A 6,308-nucleotide genomic window follows, 5' to 3' on the forward strand; every position below is an offset into this window, starting at 1 on the left:
ATCACCTCTCCTGGTTACTGTGCAGTTGCATTCATTCCTTCGCTTGACTTGTTGAATGTCATGCTGTCCTGTGTTCTCGTCCTGCTTGTGGCTCACACTCTCCTTGCCTTGTCCTTTCCTCTTCCTTTCAGCCTCAAATCTCAAGTATTCATTTTATAGCTAAGCTCACTTACTTGTATAGCTTTAAAACTTATGACTTCAAATCTCCATTTCTATCTAACACTTTCCCTTGAGTGCTTGGCACATGCATTCAACTTATACTTAATAACGCCAATTGGTTTTTAATACAATAAAGGTCAGATGTTTAAAAACCAATCAAACCTGGGACTTCTACACAATCCTACACGTTCCTCTCCTAAATAAAAACAACTAGCCATGCATTACCTTCATGTACAAGATAGAGTCTATCTTAATTTATTTTATTTTAATTTCAATACCTAGCCCATCAAATATTTTGATCACATATGGAAAAGGCTTGCTATTTACTGTGAAAAATGATAAAGCCTATATACAAAGGCGTGTAAAGAAAATACTAAATATTTCCATAACAGTAAAAATAAGAATAAATTCTATTTGATAATTTCTCATGAAAAACTGTGAAATTCTTAAGAATTAAAAATAAAATAACAAAATATTACAGACATATTTTAAGGAGATTTGCATGCACACACATATGTACATATGTGATATTATTTAGCTTCATAAACAGATGAATATGAATGCTTAATAAAATTAAAATTAGAATGCTAGTATATTGGGGGGAAGTTAGTAAGGTGATTCTAATGACCAAATATGGCTACAGGTGTTTCTCAGTTATACAGTGCTTGTTTAATATGTGTAAACAAGGCTGTGGGTTCAACTCCCCAACATTGCAAAAAAAAAAAAAGTAAATCTAAGCAATCTATATGTTTATTATAGTTGAGAATGAATTAAATACATAACTGATAGGGAGCTGAAAATATTTTAGGAGAATTAGGACACAAGGAAATATATCTCTCAATTTCTAGCCTTGTGATTTGATTTAGATTTTTGAGACAGTGTCTTGCTTTGTAGATAAGGCTAGCCCTGAAATCACTAGGTAGCCCTAGCAGAACTTATCCTCCAATTCAAGATCCTCCTGCCTCACCTCCAAATGCAGGAATTACAGATGTGCCTAACTGCAACCAGTAATCTTTGCCGAAGTTTAGTACTTACTGAGGAGTGCCTATAGGCAAGCCTAAATACTTCACATGTACTAACTCATCTAATCTTCCAAATAGCTGCTATTATCAATGTATTGTTATTGCCTCCATTTTATATAAGTTGGTGCTACCTGCCCAGGCTTATTCAGACAATGATCAGAATTTGAATCAAGAAAGATTAATTTCAGAGATCTTAGTCACAGCACTGCCAGTTATCAGGCACTGAAATATCTCCTGTTTATTTTTCTCGGATTTTCATTTTCCCCTTGATGTTGGTGGCCAAGATTTGCTAGAACCAATAGGCTTTCTATATGAAGAGAAAATAATATAGTAATAAGAAAGAAGTGTGAAAGAATGTTTGAAAGTATTAAAGTGGTATCCACTTCTGGATATTTTTGGTGCTTAATTGAAGATAAAAGTCTCACAGACTTTTGTGCCCATGATGGCTTCAAACCATGATCCTCAGATCTCAGCCTCCGCAGGTGCTGGGCCAAATGGAATGTTTTAAGAAGCAAATGTTATTGTAAATGGAAATGCATTTATATACATAATTAGAAATATATCATTTGGCTGCATAGACCCCCGAACAAAGTTTTTTCTCTTTCTCTTTGCCTCAGATCCTTTCAATCTTTTTTGTCTGAGAATGTAATGGGTTTTTTTCCCTTTAGTTTTCTGTCTTTACCAGTTAAATGAAAGTTACGATTATGTTCAAAGGATAAATTGTACATTTGGAGTGAAGAGCTAGCATTCATTTTGACAGAAATGATTGGGGACATGTGCTGAAAATAAAAGTCCTGAATTACTCTCCACCTCCAGTGCCCCAGTTCACAACCATTTAACTGGGGCAGTGGCCTTTGTACCATTTGGTGACAGATGCTTTTCTACTTTCTCTGCCACTAAGTGAGAAAAGCTAACTGAAAAAAATCATGTTGACAGTCTCTCGTTCCTCTTTCCTTAGAACACAATAGGTTCAACTCTAAATTTGTGCCACAATCACAAATCCAAAGCTTCCTAATCAGTTTTTATTTCTGAGCAGAAATGGGCAACATATCTTTTTTAGTTTCACAAAACAACCAGACTGCCAAATAACCTCACAAAGATGACAGTAATATATATGTTATATATATTATAATATACTACATATAATATATAAATACATAAATATTTTTATGTGACTTGTTTCATGAAGCTAGGACTCAAGGCCTTTTGTACTGCTGACGAGTCAAGTGAATAAAATATTATAGACAAAAATGTTGATAAGAAAAGAAGAATGAAAGGAAAGACAGATTAAAGGAAAGGAAACAAAAAGAAGGGAGGAAGGAAATGAAGTTAGGAGGGAGAAAGGGAGAGAAGAAGGGAGGGACAGAAGAAAGGTTTCTAAGAGAAATCCAGAGAACCAATCTGGCTGGTTCTGCATGTAAACTTTAAACAGCTTGACAACTTTGAGACCCTGACATAGTTTTTGAATCTAACTTCCTTTACATGGAAGATTAAATGAAAAATGCTGTGTGTTCAAGGTCCTTTTGAGGATTGAATAAGATACTGCAAATGAACTACTTTGCCCAATACCCTGACATACCCTAACTACTCAGTGAACGGGAACTTGCCATAGCTATGGTAGACCCTCTGGATTGTATCTTATAAATAAAATCATGAGTAAGAGATGGTGACTTCAACTACTATTTAATGAAATATAACTTGAGGGGGTGTGCTATAATTAGTAGGAGTGATCATGACAAGGCCCACTAAATTTTTGAAAGTAATTTCTGTAACTATTAACACAGTTTTGTGAATTTGAAAGAAGAATCTTTCTTGGCATTCCACCATTTGGCTACTCGACATCTGAATATGCTTCCTATTTTGAAAAAAGGACACATATACTAAAACAGACATACCCCTCTTCGGTATCTGGCTGACTGGTAGCAAACAAATTAGGATTATTTATATAGATTCATTTGTTCAAAAATGAGAATCTTGGTAAATGGGTATGATGGCAAAAGAAAATACTTGGAAATTGATGTAGAGATAGAGAGTGAAATTCTAGCCACAGTGGTTCCTATGCTCATGTAATAAGATCTGTGAGACTAGATTCCATCAGAATAGACTCTGTGTGGGAGACTAGTGCTGCATTCCCTGCCTCATCTCTTTTAGATCATGCCCTTTACTCAAGCTCAATCCTGTAGATTTGACATGGATTCTTTGACTGATTCTACATTCTTCTTATAAATCATGTTTTTTATATTAATTTTAGCAGATTTCTGGCAGGAGTGGAGAAGGTCAACTCACATCTCTTTTAGGTACATGGAGCCATTTGGTACATGACAGAATGGATGTATAGTTTCCTTGTGTGCTTTTCATTGGCTGTACTTGGCCACCTACCTCTGTTGATAATTTTGCATCGCCCATGAATGATGCTATGAATACCCAAATGGCGCTTGGCAGAAGAAAAGATTTCCCTCCTCTGGTGGTTGGAAAGACGAATGAACATTTAGTAGTCTTGAGATCACCAGATCTTGGGAGTACAACTTAGTTTATCATAGTATAGTGGATTGAAATGTTATCCTTTGCATTGTCTATAAAACATGTACGTGTGCATGATATCACTCACATGCAGTACCATTAGCACCAGAATTGGCATTATAGTGGTATTCACATCACAGAAAACAACAGAAAATGACACTTGAGTCTGATCGTCATTTAGGAAAAATATTTTATTGGTAACTAGACTATCATTCCCAATTTCTGGGAGCAGACTTTGAGCCTGGGTTTTCTCTATCTCTGAAGCAAATCTTCTGAGACTCTGCTGGATTGTGTGTACCAAGAGTCCAGCAATGCCAGAAGAAAAGCAGCATGCAAGGGAAATCATGTTTTCTTTTTATAATTTATTAATTAAACAAATTTTTTGACAAGGTGTTGTGCAAAAGGGTTACATAATAGGGCAGTGTGTACATTTCTTGTGATATCTTACACACTGTTTTTCTTTCCCTTCCCTAGATCAGGTAGACATATATACATTACACAGTGTACCAAAAGCATATACAGTAGCCACGTGGCCTACGCCAAAGGAAATTCACCTAGGACTTTAAATGTGATGTCAACAATAGAGTTTGCTTATCCTTGTCTTATATGAACGTACATACATAGCTTTTGAGCTATTGTATTCCACTGAGAGGTCTATTTTTGACCTTTATATGTTGAGTAGTTGTTTGGTTTTAGTTACATAATGTAGGGTCGCTGACCCAAATCTGTGAGAAATACCATTTGACAAGAAGTTTTTGGTTCCACAGACCTGGTCTCTACTGTCTCCCCTCCCCCTCATATATACAGGAGATCATGCCCCTTTGTTTTCTGTGTTCTAGGCTTGTCTCGTTCAACATTATTTGTTCAAGTTGTGCCCATTTCCCTGTGAATACTACTATTTCCCCATTTCTAACCACTATGTAGTATTCCATCGTGTATAGGTACCATATTTTTTAGATCCATTCATCTGTGGAGGGACATCTGGGTTTTTTCCATATTTTGGCTATTGTGAATTGTGCAGCGATAAACATGGAAGTGCAGATGGGACCTGTTGTTCAGGATAGATGCCTAGGAGTGGTATGGCTGCGTCATAGTGTAGATCTATGTTGAGCTTTTTGAGGAACCTCCATACTGTTCTCCAAAGTGGTACTAATTTGCACTCCCACCAACAAGGGGGAAGGGTTCCTCTTTCCCCGCACCCCCTCCAGCATTTGTTGTTGCCTGAGTTCAGAGTATACGCCACTCTAACTGGAGTGAGGTGGTACCTCAGGGTTGTTTTTATTTGCATTTCATTTACTGCCAGGGATGTAGAACATTTCCTCATATTTTTTTGCCATTTTTATCTCTTGTGAAGTCTCTCTTTAGCTCCTTTGCCCATTTCCTAATTGTTTTACTGGGCTTGGAGGGGGTTAGTTTTTTGAGTTCTCTGTAGATGACGGATATTAGGCCTTTATCTGTTGCTGTACTGGTAAAGATCCTTTCCTATATGGTTGGCTCTTTCTAGTTTGGTGGCTATGTCCTTAGCTGTGCAGAAACTTTTTATTTTGTAGTAGTCCCATTTGTCGAGATTCTCTCCCCTATCTGTTGTGCCCCTGGGACTCTATTCAGGAAGTTCCTTCCTGTGCCTATAAGTTCTAGCGTCTTTCCTACTCTGTCCTTCAGTAGTTTCAAGGATTCAGGTCTGATGTTGAGGTCCTTGATCCATTTTGAGTTGATCTTGGTGCATGGTGATAGGCTATGGTCTACTTTGAGTTTTCTGCATTTGGCTCCCCAGTTTTCCCAGCACCAGTAGTTGTAGAGGCTCTGTTTTTTCCATTGTATGTCTTTAGCTCCTTTGTGGAATATCAGCTGACTATAAGAGTGCGGTTTTATTTCTGGGTCTATAATTCTATTCCATTGGTCTTCAGGTCTGTTTTTATACCAATACCAGGCTGTTTTTGTTATGATGGCTCTATAATAGAGCTTGAAGTCTGGTATTGTGATACCTCCTGCACTGCTTTTTTTGCCTAGAACTGCTTTGGCTATTCTAGGTCTTTTGCTGTTCCATAGGAATTTATGGGTTGCTTTCTCTATTTCAGTGAAGAATGTAACTGGGATTTTGATGGGGATTGCATTGAATTTGTATAACAATTTCAGCAATATGGCCATTTTCACTATATTGATTCTGCCTACCCATGAGCATGGGAGGTCTTCCCATCTCCTTGTGTCTTCTTTGAATTCGCTTTTTAGATTTTTATAGTTCTCATTAAGTAGGTCCTTCACATCTTTAGTTAGGTTGATCCCTAGGTAATTTAATCTTTTTTTAGCGACTGTAAATGGTATTATTTCCATAATTTCCTTTTCTGCTTGTACATTGCTGGTGTACAGAAAAGCTGCTGACTTTTGTGGATTGATTTTGTATCCTACTACTTTGCCAAAATGGTTTATTAGGTGTAGGAGTTTGGGGACTGAGTTTTTTGGGTCCTTCAAATGTAAGATTAAGTTATCCGTGAATAGAGATAGCTTGATTTCTTCTTTGCCAATGTGGATCGCTTTGATGTCCTCCTCTTGTCTTATTGCTATGGCTACAGATTCCAGCACTATGTTGAAAAGAAGTGGGGAGAGTAA

The sequence above is a fragment of the Perognathus longimembris genome, chromosome 16, assembly GCF_023159225.1.
Source record: "Perognathus longimembris pacificus isolate PPM17 chromosome 16, ASM2315922v1, whole genome shotgun sequence".
NCBI classification, from domain to species: domain Eukaryota; kingdom Metazoa; phylum Chordata; class Mammalia; order Rodentia; family Heteromyidae; genus Perognathus; species Perognathus longimembris.